The sequence below is a fragment of the Elephas maximus genome, chromosome 1 (genome assembly GCF_024166365.1).
Source record: "Elephas maximus indicus isolate mEleMax1 chromosome 1, mEleMax1 primary haplotype, whole genome shotgun sequence".
Lineage (NCBI taxonomy): Eukaryota > Metazoa > Chordata > Mammalia > Proboscidea > Elephantidae > Elephas > Elephas maximus.
In genome coordinates this window covers 154,088,625-154,110,203 of record NC_064819.1, presented here as the reverse complement: position 1 = coordinate 154,110,203, position 21,579 = coordinate 154,088,625, and positions in this window count along the sequence as shown.

Here is a 21,579-nt window from a genome sequence, read left to right as displayed (position 1 = left end):
AAAGCCTTCCCCTGGAGCTGCTGCCCTGAATTCAGACTTCTAGCCTCCTAGACTTTCTTTTCTTTTTCTTTCCTGTTGCCATCCAGTTGATTCTGACTCATAACAACCTTATAGGACAGAGTAGAAGTGCCCCATAGGGTTTCCAAGGAGTGCCTGGTGGATTCGAACTGCCAACCTTTTGGTTAGCAGCCGTAGCACTTAACCACCAGGCCACCAGGCACAGTGGTTAAGAACTCGGCTGCTAACCAAAAAGGTTGGCAGTTCGAATGCACCACCTTGGAAACCCTATGGGGCAGTTCTACTCTGTCCTCTAAGGTTGCTGCAAGTCAGAAAGGGCTTGATGGCAACAGGTTCCTCCTATACTATGAGAGGATAAATTTTTGTTTGTTAAAGACATCCACTTGTGGTATTTCTATTATAGCAGTGCTAGATAGATAACTAAGATAACCATTGTGAGGGGTGGTCTGAAGCCACTGAAGAGCTTTAAACAAGCAAATGACATGATTTAATTGACATTTTTAAAAAATCACCATGGACACTGTAAGGAAAATGGAGGTAGAAGTGGAAGAAGATGAGTTAGGAAGCCACTATGATAATCCAAAGGGATGATGATAATAGCTTGGACCGGAGCAGTGGTTCTCAAAGTGGGGCCCCTGGAGCAACATCATCAGCATCACCTAGGAACTTGTGAGAAATGCAAATCCTCTGGCTCTACCCCAGACCCACTGAATCAGAAACTCTGGAGGTGGGTCCAGGAATATGTGTATTAATAAGTCCTCCAGGTCATTCTGATGCATGCTGAAGTTTGAAAACCACTGGGGTATCCAAATAGAGAAGGGGAGAAGTGAAATGCAGTGGAGATAAATTTTGAAGGTAGAACTTGGTAATGCATTGAATATGAAGGGTAAGGTTATGGGGCTCCTGAAAGAGAATTCTACACAAGGGAAGAAGAATTGGAAGTGAGAAGTGATTTCTAGGACAGCTGAGCAATTGAACCAGGGCACCATCTTGAATCAGCCCCTCCTGAGGTGTGTGAGTGTCCTAGGAAGGAAAATGGCTCTGTGTTTGTTAATTAAACTGTGTAACATAGTAGGGAGTCAAACAACACTACTCTGGGTCCACACTCACATCCCTCAACTGTGTGTTCTTCTCATTTTCCCAAAACACAATTAGTTGGAGTGACTGATAAGGACCTCCGCTGAGGCCACAGCAGCTTCAGTGATGGGCATTCTAGCTCACGGGGTCACTATCAAAGCCGTAGCTGTGAACACCTGCTTAACCAGCCAACAGAGGAAAGGGATAGCTCAGAGTAATAGTAGGCGTGTGTAAGCCTCCATCTTAGGAAGCATGATAGAACTCCTTGGCTGCCAAGAGTCTGAACCCTCTTCCTAATTCAGGACATCCCCTAGTATGTGGGTCTTAGTGAGAGACACAGCCCATATTCCTCTATAGAAGTCAAAGGAGGACTGACTTCCCTCTTGAGACTCCCTGTCATTCAGGGCATGGGAACAAGATCTAGCCTTAGCCAAACAGAAACCTGTTGAGGATTTTGGATCTGGAAGAAGTTCATTCATGGCTGTGGCAGTGGAATAAAGGCTTCATTGAGAAGGAGGGTGAGGATCCAGGGGCAGCATCTCAATCCAACAGCACCAATGACATGACTTTAAAACTTTAGTTGAGTTATTTTCCCAGCCAGTTTTCCTACCCTTCCCGACCACTTAGGAATAACAAGATATGCTTCCAGTAAATTCCTTTTCTGCCTAAGTTAACTGGAGTTTTTAACCAAGATCTACCTGCCCCAGCAGGAAACTCTACAAAGACTGGACTTCCTCTGTATACATAAGGGCTCAGAGCTCTTGCTATCTGGGTACTAATTTTAATGTGGTGGCATTTGTACTCATGGACTGCAGGTGGCTAAAGGTAACAGCTTCAGGCAGTTGCATCCCTGGACTTGTATCTCTGGGTATATGGTCAACTGGGAACTTAGACTTTAAACAATAGAAGTTTCATTTTACTTCTAATGTGTTTTGACTCTATTGCTCCATCTTTGAGCCCACTGCCCCACCTTACTGGTGAACATTTTAAGGGTCTTCCGACGATCTCTGATCCACAGCCTCCTCCGCTGGAGCAGATCATCCTAGGGCACTGCCATGATCATGACCTGCTCTATTCAAACATGTCCAGAATAAAATTCAAATTCTTTAGTCTGGTATTCAAGGTCATTCACAATTTCATCTCTACCTATATTTCCTAACTTACCTCCTAGTACTTTCTAATACACACCCTATGCTAATAATACGTTGGCCTATTCATTGTGCCCTGGACATGAGTCATGCATTCTCACTCTCCTCTCCTCCTCCCCAATTTGGAATGCCTCTCCTCCCACTTTCTTTCCAAATCCTTCCTATCCTTCAAGGCCCACTTCCGTTCCCACCTCTGTTGGGAAATTCTCCCTGAACTTTCTTACCCATGATGATCTTTCCTTCCTCTAAACCTTTAAAACTCTTAATGTCAGTGCTAGTTATCTGCTTCCCATCATACACTACCTGGTATGACTCGCTTCCTTTTCTTGAGCTTGTTTCTTATCCCATCAATCAGATTGCAAACCATTTAAAGCAGTTCAAACCTACATAGTGATTCACTGTAATTAGTGCTCGACCTCTTGTGTGTCCCAGAGATCATGGAGCCTGATGCAGAACAGGGTGGAAATATAGGTAAGTGAGGAAACAATAAAGAGATCTCCTTGCCTGTCCCATCCATGGTACCCAGAAGGATCATCCCTCTCTGCCATTTGACCACCCCTTGACCATGGCCAATTGGATCAGGGTTGGGTATCTGACTCCAAAGCAGCTCGCTTGCTACATATGCTCCATATGTGAAGCAATGTATGAACTGGCCTCATCAGTCTCTTCCATGTGAGAATTTTCCCTAAAAGATGGCAAGACTTGCTAATTGGTGGTGATTACTGGCTGGAGTTTGGAGACGATGATGTAGAGCTGCTCTGGCAGCTGTGTTGGATGAAATAAGCAAGATGAGTACACAGAGGAAACTGGCTTAGAAGAGGGGCAAAGGAGAAGATTCTCAGAGACTGCAGAGGGAGAGGGAGAGAGTGTCTTCATCTCCTTGGCAGCTTTCTGGTTCTCAGCAGGGTTTGATCGTATTTCCTGTCCACGACATTCCCCTTTAACATTTCAGTAGATCACAGCTAGCTTGGATGGCTTTCCGTGTTGCCAAAGAATCCCTGACTATCAAAGAGGTAACACAGGATGATAACAATTCTCACCCTCCATTCTTTACCCTTCTCCTGGGATCCCTAAGAGGGTCCTACCCCTTCCCCTTCTCCTAGGGCTGTCACAGCAAAGTGTGACTACTGAATTCCTAGCATGGAGAAACAGAAATCACTTGCTAAAATGCTGTCAAAAAGTGACATTCGAGTTTGAGTGACAATAATGTCTCTGGTCCTGTCCCTATCCACTTTTTTCTATTTTTAGTTCTGCTTCTGCTCTCTGAAATTACAATACTTAGTGCTTAAGCAGTTGCCAGGAGTTATTTAACAAGTACCTCACCCTTCCTTGAAGAAAACGCTTTGATTCTGAGCTTACATCCTTCTCTCAGTGACAGGTACTTCGCAATGTGCCATTTCACAAAACACTAAGTCTCTTCTGGTGTTTTCTTTAATGACGGACTTGAGCCCATTGGTTGATCCTGAAACTGGAGCTTGTCAGAAGCCAATTTCCCATAACCTACTGTCTTCAGCAAGTTACTATCCATCTGTAAAATGGGGCTAACTCGTGGCCAGGCTTTCTCAAACTAAAAAACCAAATCCATTGACATCAAGTTGATCCAGACTCATAGTGAGCCTATAGGACAGAGTAGAACTGGCCCCATAGGTTTCCAAGGAGTGGCTGGTGGATTGGAACTGCCAAAATTTTGTTTAGCCATCATAGCTCTGAATCAATAATGGGGTAATAGATGCAAAGTGCTTTGTAAACAAATTCCAAAGAGTATTATTATTATTGTCAATGCCCATTTATCTTTAGATATATTATTCAAGGTGTAAATGGCATGCACAAAGAAGAACTATCCAACACTCAGAGGTCTGTGAAGCTGCAGGAGACTACTCTGGGTCTTCTAGCAAATGATAGGTAACAATGAGGTAGGCATGCTATAGAGGCAACTCAAATATGTATACATATTTTTCTAATATGTGAATTGTTCACATTAAATACAAAATATAGCTTTTTTTTTTTTTTTTTTTTACCTTGTATGTGATTTGGAGATTAATCAAGGGTAGGGTATTTGGAGAAGGAAGGGATTAGGGAAAGAGTTTAAGCAAATGAGAAAAATATCTCTCTTACTTAAAGAATTTATGAAGGTTCACATGAATCTCTCTCTAAAGCAGATCTCCATTCTTGAGCAGTAAGAACATACTGCCATGAGTTACAGATAACCTTCCCCAGAAACAAACTGGTGTGCAGTTTTGTGGAAGTGCTCTTAGGAACCACATCTGTGGAAGAGTGAAGGAGCAGAACTGGATAGCAGGAGAAGTTGCACTTCAGTCCAACATAACAAAAGCCTCACCCCGTCCCACAGAGATGCCCTGAAGCTAGAATGACCCTGCAGAACTTCCCCAAGAGGAGTTGAAAGGCAGGAACTCTGTATCCCTACATGTTAGACACTGGGTTCAGGTGGCCCCCAGAACAGTTGCTGGGAGGGTGAGCTGTCAGCCATCAGCACTCCCAGCAGCTGGGAGAATGGGCCCCTCCATCTTGAAGCAAGGGCTATGAGGATCTGTGGTACAGTGTAGCATTCACTACCCAAAATCAGAGCTGCCATTTTGTTTTTTGTGTGTCAGTGAAACAAGTGACTAATAAGGAACTCTGAAGAAAAAGTGTTCTTCAGATCAGTATTCTTGTCATTCCATTGGTACACTGTGTTCAGGGGCTGGAAAATACCCCAAACTAACTATATCTGAGTCTCAGGAGAATTTGTGGCCAGAATCAGGAAAGCCCCAGTTACCGCCAGTACCCACACTCCAAGCTCAGCAACACACTACACCATTGGCCTTAAACAGTAAGCTGTCATCCTTTGTCTGCATCCTTTGTCACAGTTATTTAATTCCAAGGGTGAGGTCTCAGCCCTAAACCAGCTAAAAGGATTATTCTAGTTTTTCAATCTTACCATTTCCTTTAGCACATACACCTGAGAGCTGACATCATATCAGAAAAGATTCATGACTATTTAATTGAAAGTTAAGGATGCATTATCAGAAACAACTTGGAGAATTAAAAAAATAAAAAATATCCAGAATACTTGCATTTTCCCCCATTAAAAGATAGTACATGCTAAAGCTTATCTACACAGGATGAAATTCTTCTAGGTTTTCCTTAAACTTCTATATTCATTCTTTGTAACACTTTTGCAACATTTATTAAAATATGGTGCAAAAAAAAAAACTTGCTTTTTATCAAAATTGTATTTTGCTTGTAAGTTCTAACAAAAGGCATTCTCTGTCACCTCAGGTAATTCCAAAGTGGTATCTTTAATCGTCTCTGTCCCTTCTCTCTGATTTCTTTAGCTCAGAAAGTTTTCAGTTCAAGAAGATGTATTAACTTCCTGGTTAATTCAAGATCATATTCTGTGATTTTAGGTCACTTATTATCTCCTCAGAGGATCACCATTTAAGCTTTTCCTGGATGCTCAATTCCTCTTTGTCCATTTGTTAGGATTTTTATCTTCAACCAGGAAAAAAATGCACATTGTCCTACATTAATGGTTTGGCACAGTATAAACAACCATTGTTCCTTTCTCTTTTTGATGTTCTCCAGATTTTTTTAAATGACTTTAACAAGTACTTTGAGTGTCCCTGGTCTCTTCCAACTTATCACTGTCATATCATAGATGTACCTAATTGATAGATGAATAGCAATTTCTTTTATGCCTGCATATTAAACCACTCTCTATCTGTACTCGTTACAGGCCGATTCTCACCAGGGTGTGAGGTTATATAAATTATTGGTTGATAGCATGGACCCTTGAACTGGATTGTCTGGCTTCCAATCTCAACCCTGCCACTTACTAGCTCAGTGAACTCGGGAAAATCACCACCTTTCTGTACCTCAGCTTCTCCATCGATAAAATAAGGATATCTACTCATAGTGTTACTGTTAGAAATAATTGAGTTAAAAGCAGTGCCTGATACATTGAAAGTGCAAGTATTCTTATTGCTACGCCGTTTTTTAGAATTAACTCAGTTAAAATTAGCACCTGACAAGTGCTACATACATGCGTGTAGTATTATTGCTACGCTACTTTTACAAAAAAAAAAATATGTATATATATATATATATATAGAAATGTTTACCACTTGCAGAACTGAATTACAGCATTTTTTAAAAGACAGCACAAAATTGATGGTGGTTTACATTCTCTTCTGTTATAAATGAGATTTTGTTTAATATGACACTCATCCAAGCTAATTAATATATCTAATCATTTCCTCCATAAACATCTGAATGCCCTCTCTGAGCAAGGCCCTGGGCTGGGAACTGGCCCTCCACATATAAGTAAGACACAGATCCTCCCCACAGAGCAATTATGATCACTGTTCCTTCCAAAGGTCCACTAAAACCAGCCCTTCAAGGAGGTGAATCACAGACTTTCTGGCACATTTTCTTATCTCACATTTATTCTCAAGTAATCATTGTTAGCAAATGCCTTCATGCCCTGGGCATGAAGCTTCCTCTCGGATTATTGAAAGCTTAAAAGACATACATACTGTATATCAGAGAGTGAGAGAAGGTGCCAAAGGAAGGACTTAGCAGATACTATGGTTTTCTTTTTTTCTACAAAATCATTGTGAAATCCCCACCAATATCTATTTCTAGGTAAGCACTATGTTAAAATACCTCTTTCTACATATCTGCAACTAAAGAGAACGATAGAACTAGTCTTTTTCTATAATTCCTTGGGTAATATGGTTTTGCATCTCAAAATTGCTTAAGTTTGATGTCTCACTAGTGTCACCAATAGTATTTATTGAGTATATCACTAAGTCGCACGCACCAATTGAATGTTTGCTGTGTGATAAAACAGCATACTATTCAATGCATATTGTTGTTGTGTGCCATGAAGTTGTTTCCAACTCCTAGTAATCCGTTAGACTGAGCAGGACTGCTCCGTACGGTTTCTTAGGCTAAAATCTTTACAGGAACAGATTGCCAGACCTTTTCTCCCTCAAAGCAGCTGGTGGGTTCGAACTACCAACCTTTCAGTTGGCAGCCAAGCACTTAACCTTTGTGCCACCAGAGCTCCTTATTCAATGCGTAGGAAATAATAAATACAAAGAAAGGTATAAAGAAATTTTTTAATTAATTATAAGGTGCTGAGGCAACATAAAATACAGAAGTCACCAGAGCATGTTGGAATTAATCAAGAAAGCTTTCGGGAGGTGAATTTTGAGCCAGAAGAGGTACATATATGAATTGGTGGTAGTAGAGAAGAGGGTTCTGGCACCCACCAAGACACAGAGGGAGGAATTAGAAAACATGTGCGGAGTCGTCTTATGGTAACACACACCACACAACAACACACACCCCCTCTGCCCTTCCAGACCTCCTGTTTGTTTGAGGACAAAGACGTAATCCATCAGTGAACTTGATAGATGTCTGTCAAGTGCCCGCCGCAAGGCTGAATGGGAACTGCTGATCTGTGTTCCAAGAAAAGGTATGACCTCTTCAAGGTTCCCTCAAGCAGGATGACCAGAGTCATTAGGGACGTCAGGGACCGCTTTGAACCACAACAGTGCTCTCACCCATCAGAAGGAGAGCTTTGGGTCCGGGAAGCCATCCATCACTGGACATAGAGCAATAAATGGTAATTCCCTGCACTCCTGTTGCCAGGGAGAATGTTTCCTAACGTTATGCAGGAAGTTATTTCAGGGCTGCTGAGCCCAGAAATCTGACTCCAAGCTCCTGAGGGACTTTAAAACTGCTCTTCTGTGGCCACAGCATAGGAAAGAATATAGATGCCGGAGAAACCTCACGCTGTGAGGGCTCAGGTTAGAAATTCAGAGAGCTGAAGCATCTTGCTCCCATACCCACCATTAGCAAGCAAAGATTAAGACCTCTGTGGCTGCAGTGAGGGTTTGAGCCAAGAAGCAAATGTCCATATAGGCAGACAAGCCCGTGACAAGAACAACCCCGGGCACATCTAAGTATCGGACTGGACCAGCTCCCCTCCTCTGGTTCCAGTGACTAAGGCTTCCAGCAATTCCTGTGTGGGGCGAGACGGTGGGTCTGACATCAAAATCCACATTTTTTTTTTCTTTTTTTTACAATCTTAGGGCATACCAAGTTCAAGTTTTTCAACAGATTCTCTGGTCTTTATAAAATTCCTAGGTTAATGAACCCTTTTAGGTTATCGTTATCTATACATACCTTTTATACATACCCAGACCCAGTGGTCCCTACCTGGCTTTAGAGTTAAGTTTCCAGGGCCTGGAGCAAAGCAAACAAAAGGAGCATTTCCTACTCCCTCTGCACTTAAGGACTTGTCCTATGAGCTTTATCTGTGCTTGGTGTGCAGCACAGCCTGGGAGCACATACCTGGAGATGAATCATGTCACTCCATCAGGCTTGTCTGGGTCAGCCTTTAGAGGCAATTCTGAGCACCTGGACCTTCTCTAATCCTCAACTGCTCCTTCGGGGCTGCCCCAGTCAATCTGGTATGGAAAGAAGGAACAATCCACTCACTCTGGTGTTTCTCCAGCTTTCCTAACTTGAACTTGGTTCTACATCTCTTCATTTATTTAGCATTCTCTTATATAACACTTGGAGCCCTGGTGGTATAGAGGTTAAGAGCTACAGCTGCTAACCAGAAGGCTGGCAGCTAAACCAAAAGGTTGGCAGTTTGAACCCACCAGCTGCTTCTTGGAAACTCTATGGGGCAGGTCTACTCTGTCCTAAAGTGTTGCTGTGAATCTGAATTGACTTGATGTCAGTGCTGGGCTTTTAATCCCCACATTACCCTATCATCTGTGTAGACTCTGCTGCACACACACAAAATGCATGACTTTTATGTAACCGTGTATCTGGTCCTTATTTTTGGGTTTATGTTAACCTAACCCGGATTGTTGGCTCCTAGCAAGCAAGAAGGAGGACATTGCTGGCACAGTGGAAAAGTTCTCTCCTTCCATGCAGAAGGCCCAGGTTCGATTTCCAGTCAGTGCACCACACGCACAGCCACACCAGTCTGTCTGTGGAGGCTTGCATGTTGCTAGGATGCTGAACAGGTTTCAGTGGAGCTTCCAGGATAAAACAGACTAGGAAGAAACGTCTGGTGATGTACTTCTGAAAATCGCCCCATTACAATCCTATGGATCACAGCAGTCAGATCTGCAACAGATCATTGGGATGGAGCAGGACCTGGCAGCACTTCATTCCAGTGTGCACTGGGTCACCATGAGTCGAGGCCAAGTCAGCAGCAGCTAACAACAAGCAAGAATTGTCAATGGTGGCACTTATACAAATTTTGGGACTTCCAGGGATTTCTATGTTTGTTTCCTCTCTGTCAAACTGTTGGAGAGTGTGCTACTTGCTGATGTTGTTTTGTCTCAAGAGAATATCCTTCAGGCTTTCTGAGAATAAAAGAGACAGCTTGCATCCTCCTTCTTCTTCTCTGGGAGCTCTGTCCAGACCATCACCATTGTTGGATGTTCTGCTGCTTCCATGTCCCCCCCCCCCAGGTATACTAGAGTCACTGGGGACACCCAGAGAGACCTCATTTTTCTGTCAAATTACAGGACTCTGTGGACAAGGGCTAGGGCTATGCAATTCCCTCCCATGCTCACCCCGGCTCTGTGACACTTGGAGTTAATGTGGCTGCGAAACTCTCTTTATGGAGTGCTTAGTGCAGCAGTCTGACCAATAGGGGCTTGACGAATGTTTTCTCAGGATGCTGAAGCTGAGCAGCAAGGGAAAAAAAAATCCCCTAGAACAAAGGGGCACATTGTGAGTGACTTCACCTTTCAGAAAGGGCCACCTGGCTACCAGGGCCCTCTGTGCCCACCACATAGCATAACAACACCATGAACATGAACACAGGGCCAGGCACACAGGGACTGGGGCCACAGCACCAAGCTCATCAGTGCCCAAATCTATAACCTCAGGTCTGTCCTCTCATCTGCACCAACAAAGGAAAAATAACCAGAAACCCAGTGCCCTTGAGTCAATCCCGACTCATAGCAACCCTATAGGACAGAGTAGAACTGCCCCATAGAGTTTCGAAGGAGCGCCTGGCAGATTTGAACTGCCGACCTCTTGGTTAGCAGCCATAGCACTTAACCACTACATCACCAGGGTTTCCAGAGGGACAATAAGATACTAAATTTAATAACCAGCTTGGGAAAGTATTAACTGATATAAAGGATTAGAAACTCACAAGCTAGCATGAACAAAAAACCCTACAGGTTCCAAGCTAAAGAGCAAATGTTTATTCAAAAACACTAATTAGCAGGCAAACTGTAGGTTCATGAAACAAAGCTCTTAAGAAAGTGAGGAAGGATGGAAAGGTTAGGGGAAAAAAAACAAGTAAAACAATTTCGCTGGTGAGAATGATGAGAGAATTGCTTGCTTAAGGGCAAATTTTATGAAAAATCATGATCCAGTGCTAACAGAGGAAGAAACCTTTCCAAAGAGTTAATGGAGCAGTTAGAGAAATTCAGGTTCAGTAAATCATGAAGACTGGGAGTATTGATCTGAACATTCTGGTGGATGAAAATACGGAGCTGAGCTGCTGACCAGACTATATAATAGAACAGCTCTTCAAAAGTGGCTGGGGATTTTTGTTGCTGAGTAGATGCTGGAGGCTTGCCCACAGAGCTCTCCCTCCCAAGCTGATTCTCTTAAGAAATTCTGCACACTCTATCCCAGACGTTCGGAGGTTCTTCCATCCACATAACTGCACCTCACATCTCTGCAATGATTCCCAAATCCATAACCTCAGATCCAGCCTCTCATCTGATCTCCAGGGAGGTCCTTCCAAGTTTCACCAGGGCATTTATACTCAAGTGGCTCACTATCATAGCTAATTAGACACTTATCATCCCCAAAGCCCTTATTACCAAAACAATTAAAAAAAAAAAAAAAAAGCAAACGAACAATTAAACCATCCCAATTGTGTCCTCTGTCCCTCAGCCTTGAAAACATGGAGAAACATGCAATTATTCCCACTGAAATTCTTCCAACTTCTCCAGCTTCTCTACCTAATTCGCTCAGTAATATCAACATTTGACCTTGGGCCAGCTATTCAGCCTTTCTAAGATTCAGCTTGCTTATCTAGACAATGGGAATAATGAAGGGCTAGTGTGATTTTTTTTTTTTTTTAGTGTGAGGACTGAAGAAGGCAATGTGTGTAAAGTCCTCAAAACAAGGTCTGGTACATAGTAAGCACCCAGTACACATGAGCCATCATTTTTACCGGCACTGGTATTGCATAAAATATTTCTTCATTTCTTTCCTATATAGACTGTACTAGCTTTACACCTAAGTCTTCATCATCTCAGCCCTATATTAGAGTCCCAAACCATTAGAGCCAGGAGACTCCCAAGAGGAATAATGACCAGCCTTTTAATCATGCCAGAGCCTCCCGGGAGCTTTTCAAAAATACACATCCCAAGCTCTACCAGCAGACTTACTGAATCTGAATCTTGGGGGGAGGGTATGACTAAGAATTAGCTTTTTGGCTTTTTTTTTTTTTTTCCTCTCAACACCTTCTCCATGTCTTCTGATGCACACTCAGGTTTGGGAACCACTGTCCATGATAACCCTATTGAACTCCCTCATTTTATAGGTAAGAAAACTGAGGCAGAGAGAGATTAAGAGACTTGATCAAGGACACAGAGGTGGGTAGTAGCAGGTAGAGCCAGGACAAGAACCCAGATACCATGATTCTCAATGCAGAGCACTTTTCACTTTACCACACTGATTTGGCTTAACCCTGTCAATGCTGCAGCTCTCTACCTGTTGTTTTTCAAAACCTCCAACATCTCCCCCTCTAATCACTGGGTCTCCATCAGCCTCTGTTCAAGAACCCACAGTGGTCCCCCAGGACAGGGCGATCCCTAGGGAGTATGAGTTCTTGGTAAAAATATTTTGCAGGGCCATGTATAAACAATTTGATTAGAAGATGGACCTGTGTGAGGCATAGTGATCTGTCGATGAAGATTTAGAATAATGGATATTTGTTTATTACTCAATGAGTACATGTCAAAATTCTGTCTTCATCTTGTATCCCTCATGAATGAGAGTTATCTAAAATCAGTGTGTCAGCACCGTCCCAGAGGTGATCTCACAAAGAAAATATCTCACCGGTGGTTAAGAGCATATGCTCACCTGATTGCCTTCCTGAACCAGCCTCTGTCTTGGCCCTGGGACAATTCTTAGGCATAAGTTCCGGAGCTCCTCTGGATATCTGGTCAACCTTACGGGCTGGGTAGAGTGTCAGACAGTGTCCTGAAGGAGAGAAATGGGATCCAGCCTGGGTACCCTACCAATATAGCACTGCAGGATGGCACTGCAGGATCACACTTCCTTCAATGGCAGGAGCCCTTGCCAGAGCTAAGAACAGTACTGTCCCAGGGCCATGGGGCGATATGCAATTTGAAGACCTCTCTCCATTCTTAGCTGTTCTCTGATTGCTTCATATGTGAGCATAATTCCTTCCCAGTAAAACTGTAAGTTCCTTTAAAGTGCTTGTCATCTATTTCTTTTGTATTTCTAAAGATCACAAAGTAGCATTTAATGTCTCAAAATGCAAATTAATAACCCTGGCTTACACTTGTTGAACATATAAGATGAGTCATGCACTGTGCAAACACTTAGAATGTTATCCCATTTAATATACAAAACAACCCTATCATGTAGGAATTATACCCACTCCTCACTTATCAACATGGTTAGGTTCTAAAGACCATGTTTTTACGTGAATCTCAGCATTATGTGAAAATGGAGGATGACACCATCAGATCACAAATGGGGGATGGCTATATCATTATATAACCATCAAATTATATCATTATAGAACTGCCAAATTATAGCATCAAATACCTGCCAAATTACACAATTTCATAACCGCCAAACCACTGAGGCATGGCTCAGCCAAGTTGACACATAACTTTAACCATCACAGCCAGCGTTACTCTTGCCTTACAATTTGGTGTTTGTTACTGTCAGATGTAATGTGTTAATGGGCAAAACAGTTGGATAATAGATCTTTTACTGTTGTTGTAAATGTGAAACGTCAGATAACAAGACAGTCAAAAAGTGAGAACTAGGTATATTGCTATTCCCATTTTGCTGATAAGGAAATGGTGGCTAAGAAAGGTTAAGTCATTAGTAAGTAACAGACACAGGACTAAAATCTAAATCTTCTGCCCTCACACTAGACTATTCTGTCTTCCAAATAAATTTAACTGCTGAAATGCCATAAACTCTTAGAGCTTAGAAAGAAAACAAGAAATTCCTTAAGACTTAGCCCTCACCTTCCTAACTGAAACCAAAAATTGTATTGGGAATCACTACTTGCAAGAGACTTCTAGGGCTTTCCCCAACTCTGTGTCCTGAATAATAAATTTTATTTATTTTGTTGTTATTGTTGAGAATAACAACATACACATATTCAATAGCTTCTACGTGTATAATTTAGCGACATTGATTACATTCTTCAAGTTGTGCAACCATTCTCATCCTCCTTTTCTGAGTTGTTCCTCCTTCATTGACATAAACTCTCTGCCCCCTAAGGTTCCTATCTAATCTTTCAACTTGCTGTTGTCAGTTTGATCCCATACAGATAGTTCTTAAAAAAGCATAATGCTCAAAGCCAATGTGTTTTACTAGTTAAGCTAAACTATTGTTTGGTTTTAAGAAGCCTTCAGGGGCTATTTTTGGTTTAAGGATTAAAGATTATTTCAGGAGTTCATTCACCCTTCGTAGCTCCAGGAAGTCTGGAGAATTTGAAATTCTGGTCTGAATTTTCCCCCTTTTGACCAGGATTCTTCTACGGAATCTTTGCTCAAAATGTTCTGTAGTAGTAGCCAGGCACATCCAGTTCTTTTGGCCTCAGCAAAGGAGGCAGTTTTTCATGGAGGCAAATAGCCACACATTCTATATTCTTCCCATTACTCCTGATTCTCTTTCTTCCTCTGTTGCTCCAGGTGAATAGAGACCAACTGTCGTGCCTGGTTGCATAGTGGTTAATGTTACTGCTGCTAACGAAAAAGTTCAGCAGTTCGAATCCACCAGGCACTCTTTGGAAACTCTATGGGGCAGTTCTACTCTGTCCCATAGGGTCGCTATAAGTTGGAATTGGCTTGATGGCAATGGGCTTAGTTTGGTGTTTTGGGTTGTGCCTTGGATAGCCACTTACAAGGTTTTAAGACTCCAGGCACTACGCTACAAATTAGGAGATAGAAGTGATAAACACGTTTTTAGGCCAATTAACTGGAAAGTCCCAGGAAACCATGGCCCCAAACCTCCAAACCAAGAAACCAAATCTCATGAGGTGTTCAGTTACACATAATCAGCTTCAGCACCTACTTTATTTATTTGTTTGTTTGTTTTGGTCACTGTTGTAAATATATCCATCACACAACTTTTGAAAAAATAATTCAACTTTTTACAGGTGTAAAACTTACTGACAGCAATTACAATAATCAGCTGGGCAACCCTACCCTCAATGAACGCAATTTTTCCATCACCGTTAACCTCCCCACCTTTTTCCTCTCCCTCCTGCCCCTGGTAACCACTAATAAACTTTGGTCTCTATACATTTGCCTTTTCTTGTCTGTTTATATAAGTAAAGGACATATAATATTTATCCCTTGGTGATTGGCTTATTTCACTCAGCATAATGTCTTCAATCTCCATCCACACTATAGCTGGTATCGAGATTTCATTTCTCCTACCGGCTGAGTAGTATTTCATTGTATAAATGTACATTTCTTGTTTATCCATTCATCTGTTGATGGGCATTTAGGTTGTTTCCATCTTTTAGCTATTGTGAATACTGCTGCAATGAACATTGGTGTACAAGTCTCTTTTTGAGTCTCTGCTTTCAAGTCTTTTGGGTATATATACAGGAGTGGAATTACTAGGTCATACCATAGTTGGATGGAATACACAGGAATCAAATTGATTACATTTTGTGGAAAGAGACAATGGAAAACTCAATATCATCAGTCAGAACAAGGCCAGGGGCCGACTGTGGTACAGACCATCAATTGCTCATATGCAAGTTCAAATTGAAGCTGAAGAAAATTAGAACAAGTCCACGAGAGCTAAAGTATGGCCTTGACCATATCACACCTGAATTTAGAGATCATCTCCAGAATTCATTTGACATGCTGAACACTAATGACCTAAGACCAGACAAGTTGTGGAATGACATCAAAGACATCATATATGAAGAAAGCAAGAAGTCATTAAAAAGACAAGAAAGAAAGAAAGAAAAGACCAAAATGGATGTTAGAGGAGACTCTGAAACTTGCTCTTGAACATCGAGTAGCTAAAGCAAAGGGAAAAATGATGAAGTAAGAGAGCTGAACAGAAGATTTCAAAGGGCAGCTCGAGAAGACAAAGTAAAGTATTATAATGACCTGTGAAAAGAGCTGGAGATGGAAAACCAAAAGGGAAGAACACCCTTGGCATTTCTCAAGTTGATAGAACTAAAGAAAAAAATCAAGTCTTCGGTTGCAATAGTGAAGGATTCTATGGGGAAAATATTAAAAGATGCAGGAAACATCAAAAGAAGATGGAAGGAATACTCAGAGTCACTGTACCAAAAAGAGTTGGTCCACGTTCATCTCTTTCAGGAAGAAACACGTGGTCAAGAATCTATGGTACTGAAGGAAGAAGTCCAAGGATCACTGAAGACATTGGCAAAAAACAAGGCTCCGGGAATTGAAGGAGTACCAAATGAGATATTTCAACAAACAGATGCAGCACTGAAAGGGCTCGCTCATCTATGCCAAGAAGTTTGGAAGACAGCTACCTGGTCAACTGACTGGAAGCGATCCATATTTATGCCTATTCTAAAGAAAGGTGATCCAAATGAATGTGGAAATTATTGAACAATATCATTAATATCACACAAGAGCAAAATTTTGCTGAAGGGCATTCAAAAGTGACTGCAACAATGTATCCACAGGGAACTGCCAGAAATTCAAGCTGGATTTAGAAGAGGACGTGGAACCAGGGATCTCATTGCTGATGTCAGATGGATCCTGGCTGGAAGCAGAGACTACCAGAAAGATGTTAACCTGTGTTTTATTGACTATGCAAAGGCATTCAACTGTGTGGATCATAACAAATTATGGATAACATTGTGAAGAATGGGTATTTCAGAACACTCAATTGTATTCATGAGGAACCTATACATAGATCAAGAGGCAGCTATTCAGACAGAACAAGGGGACAATGTGTGGTTTAAAGACAGGAAACATGTGCGTCACGGTTGTATCCTTTCACCATTCCTGTTAAATTTGTACGCTGAGCAAATAATCTGAGAAACTGGACTATATGAAGAAGAACTCGGCATCAGGATTGGAGGAAGACTCATTAACAGTCTGCAATATGCAGATGACAGAACCTTGCTTGCTGAAAGTGAAGAGAACTTGAAGCGGTAAGTGATAGAGATCAAACACCACAGCCTTCAGTATGGATTATACCTCAACACAAAGAAAACAAAATTCCTCACAACTGGACCCATAAGCAACATCATGAAAAACGGAGAAAAGATTGTAGTTGACAAGGATTTCATTTTACTTGGATCTACCATCAGCACCCATGGAAGCGGCAGTCGAGAAATCAAAAAATGTATTGCACTGGGCAAATCTGCTGCAAAAGACCTCTTTAATGTGTTGAAAAGCAAAGATGTCACCTTGAAGACTAAGGAGTGCCTGACTGAAGCCATGATCTTTTCAGTCGCATCATATGCATGTGAAAGTTGGACAACAAATAAGGAAGACCGAAGAAGAACTGGTGCCTTTGAATTGTGGTGTTGGCAAAGAATATTGAACATACCATCGATTGCCTAAAGAGAGAACAAATCTGTCTTGGAGGAAGTATAACTAGAATGCTCCTTAGAAGCAAAAATGGTGAGACTGTGTCTTACATACTTTGGACATGTTGTCAGGAAGGATCAGTCCCTGGAAAAGGATATCATGCTTGGCAAAGTATAGGGTCAGTGGAAAAGAGGAAGACCCTCAACGAGATGAATTGACACAGTTGCCGCAACAATGGGCTCAAGCATAACAACTATTGTGAGCATGGCGCAGAACCAGGCAGTGTTTCATTCTGTGGTACGTAGGGTTGATATAAGTCAGAACTGACTCAACAGCACAAAACAACAATATGGAAGTTCTATTTTTAGTTTTTTGAGGAATCACCACACTATTTTCCACAATGGCTGCACCATTTTGCATTCCTTCCAGCAATGGGTAAAGATTACAATTTCCCCACATCCTTGCCAACATATCTTCATTTCTGTTTTTTTTATCCTAGCCATCTTTGTTGTTGCTGTTGAAAAAAAAAAAAAAGAAAATTTGTTTTTTTTTAGGTGCCATCAAATCAGTTCCCATTCATAACAACCCCATGTACAACAGAATGAGACACTGCTTGTTCCTTTTCCATCCTCACAATCTTTGCCACACTTGAGCCCATCGTTGCAGCCACTGTCAATCCATCTCATCGAGGGTCTTCCTATTTTTCACTGACCCTCTACCTTATCAAGCATGATATTCTCCTCCAGAGGCTGGTCCCTCCTAATAACACATCTGTCTTAGGCTGGGTTCTCTACAGAAGCAAAACCAGTGAAACGTCTACATATAGAGAGACAGAAAGAGATATATCAAGGAAATGGCTCACACAGTTGTAGAGGCTGGAAAGTCCCAGATCCGTGGATCAGGCTGGAGGCTTCTTCAGACTTAAGCAGCGGCAGGGGCTTGCAAACCCAAGATCCAGAAACAGAGGTTGATGAATCCCAGGATTCGCAGGTAAGTTGCTAATTCAAGACCCAAGAGCTGGAGGTGAGATGAACAGCGACAGGATCCAGAGTGGGAAAAAGCCAGGGAGCCTTGTCAGAAAGTCCACCTATATTGAGTGTATGCCACACCCCCAAGGACTCTCCCTTTTAACCGATTGGCTACTCACAGCAGATCCCATTATGGAGGTGATCACCTTATATCAGATCTCATTGTAGATGTGACTGCATCATTTATACTATTACCCTTTTGCTATTGAGTCAATTCCAACTCATAGCGACCCAATAGGACAGAGTAGAACTGCCCTATAGGGTTTCTAAGGAGCAGTTGGTGGATTCAAACTGCTGACCTTTTGGTTAGCAGCCAAATGCCTAACCACTGTGCCACCAGAGCACTAATGTCAAACTATATCCTAACTGCCAAACTACTGAGAATGATGGCCCAGCCAAGTTGACACCCAGCCTTAACCCTCACAGTCCACCCTTTGTCAACTTGGTACCTGTACACATCTCCTTAAACCATACATAGTCTCTAAATAAAGACAATTATAAAGTCATACTTGCACTTAATGTGATACAACTAACACGTGTACAACTGAAAACACACTAGTCCTGCTTACATCTTATATCTTATACGTGAAGAAAACAAAAATATTTGATGCACACATACAAGGAAGAAATATAAGAATTACAGTCCTCGTTTCTGCAACTGGTCACGTGGTCATAACCAGTATTTACACTACACGTTCCCTATTCCCTTTGCTCTCAGCAAGCACCTCAGCTGGTTACGACTCTTTGACTAGTGGGGTAACCCAAACCTTTATTACTGAGGGGTCTAGGGCATTAATAGTCATGTCAGAAATGAGTTGCTGTAGTTTTTCAGAATTGAGTTGCTGTAGTTTTCCACTGATTTAACCACAGGACATGATAGTACTAAGAGACACCCTAAGGGATCTCCTGCATTCCAGACATACTCTTTTTATCTCCATTATGTAACATCAATCTGATTTCCTCTTGGTAATCAGGATCAATCACACCACCAAATCAGGTAACTCTCTTTTTTGGATAAGGAACCCAAAATAGCCAGATGGCTTTCTTAGCTTCCAGTTCAATGGAATCAGTGATGTGTCTCCAGGTGGAAGCATTCCCACCATGGCTTGAGTCAGGCACACTTTAGTCCTCAAGGTGACATCTTTGCTTTTCAACACTTTAAAGAGACCTCTTGCAGCCAATTTGCCCAATGCAATGTGTCTTGATTTCTTGACTGGGCTTCCAAGTGTGTTGATTGTAGATCCGAGTAAAATGAAATCCTTGACAACCTCAGCCTTTTTTCCATGTATCACGATGTTGCTTATTGGTCCAGTTGCGAGGATTTTTGTTTTCTTTTTGTTGAGGTGTAATCCATGCCGAAGGCTGTGGTCCTTGGTCTTCATCAGTAAGTGCTTCAAGTCCTCTTCATTTTCAGCAAGCAAGGTTGTGTCATCTGCATAAGACAGGTTGTTAATGAGTCTTCCTCCAATCTTGATGCCCAGTTCTTGATATAGTCCAGCTTCTAAGATTATTTGCTCAACGTACAGATTGAATAGGTATGGTGAAAGGATACAACCCAGATGCACACCTTTCCGGACTTTAAACCATGCAATATTCCCTTGCTCTGTCTGAACTACTGCCTCTTTATCCATGTACAGATTCCTCATGAGCACAATTAAGCGTCCCAGAATTCCCATTCTCCGCAATGTTATCCATAATTTGTTATGATCCATACAATCAAATGCCTTAGCATAGTCAATAAAACACAGGTTAACATCTTTCTGGTAGTCTCTGTTTTCAGCCAGGATCCATCTGACATCAGCAATGAGATCCCTGGTTCCACGTCCTCTTCTAAATCCAGCTTGAATTTCTGGCAGTTCCCTGTGGATACATTGTTGCAGTCACTTTTGAATGCCCTTCAGCAAAATTTTGCTCTTGTGTGATATTAATGATATTGTTCAATAATTTCCACATTCATTTGGATCACCTTTCTTTAGAGTAGGCATAAATATGGATCTCTTCCAGTCAGTTGACCAGGTAGCTGTCTTCCAAACTTCTTGGCATAGATGAGCGAGCCCTTTCAGTGCTGCATCTGTTTGTTGAAATATCTCATTTGGTACTCCTTCAATTCCCGGAGCCTTGTTTTTTGCCAATGTCTTCAGTGATCCTTGGACTTCTTCCTTCAGTACCATAGATTCTTGACCACGTGTTTCTTCCTGAAAGAGATGAACGTGGACCAACTCTTTTTGGTACAGTGACTCTGAGTATTCCTTCCATCTTCTTTTGACGTTTCCTGCATCTTTTAATATTTTCCCCATAGAATCCTTCACTATAGCAACTGGAGATTTGAATTTTTTCTTTAGTTCTGTCAGCTTGAGAAATGCCAAGGGTGTTCTTCTCTTTTGGTTTTCTACCTCCAGCTCTTTGCACATGTCATTATAATACTTTGTCTTCTCGAGCTGCCCTTTGAAATCTTCTGTTCAGCTCTCTTACTTCATCATTTTTCCCTTTGCTTTAGCTACTCGATGTTCAAGAGCAAGTTTCAGAGTCTCTTCTGAAATTCATTTTGGACTTTTTTTTCTCCCCTGTCTTTTTAATGACCTCTTGCTTTCTTCATGTATGATGTCCTTGATATCATCCCACAACTCGTCTGGTCTTCGGTCTTTAGTGTTCAAAGCGTCAAATCTATTGTTCAGATGGTCTCTTAATTCAGGTGGGACATACTCAGGTTCGTGCTATGGCTCTTGTGGACTTGTTCTAATTTTCTTCAGTTTCAACTTTAATTTGCATATGAGAAATTGATGTTCTGATCTGCAGTTGGCCCCTAGCCCTGTTCTGACCGATGATATTGAGCTTTGTCATTGTTTCTTTTTCACAGATGTAGTCAATTTGACTCCTGTATATTTCACCTGGCTAGGTCCATGTGTATAGTTGCTGTTTACGTTGATGAAAAAAGGTATTTGCAATGAAGAAGTCATTGGTCTTGCAAAATTCAATCATGTGATCTCCAGCATTGTTTATATCACCAAGGCCATATTTTCCAACTATTGATCCTTCTTTGTTTCCCACTTTTGCATTCCAATCACCGGTAATTATCAATGTATCCTGATCGCATGTTCGATAAATTTCAGACTGCAGGAGCTGATAAAAATCTTTAGTCTCTTCATATTTGCCCTTAGTGGTTGGTGGGTAAATTTGCATAATGGTTATATTAACTGGTAGGTGTATGGATATTATCCTATCACTGACAGCCTTGCATTTCAGGATAGATCTTGAAATGTTCTTTTTGACAATGAATACAATGTCATTCCTCTTCAAGCTGTCATTCCTAGCATAGTAGAACATATGATTGTCTAATTCAAAATGACCAGTGTCAGTCCGTTTCAGCTCATAATGCCTAGGATATCAATCTTTATGCGTTCCATTTCATTTTTGATGATTTCCAATATTCCTAGATTCATACTTCACACATTCCAGGTTCCAATTATTAACAGATGTTTGCACCTTTTTCTT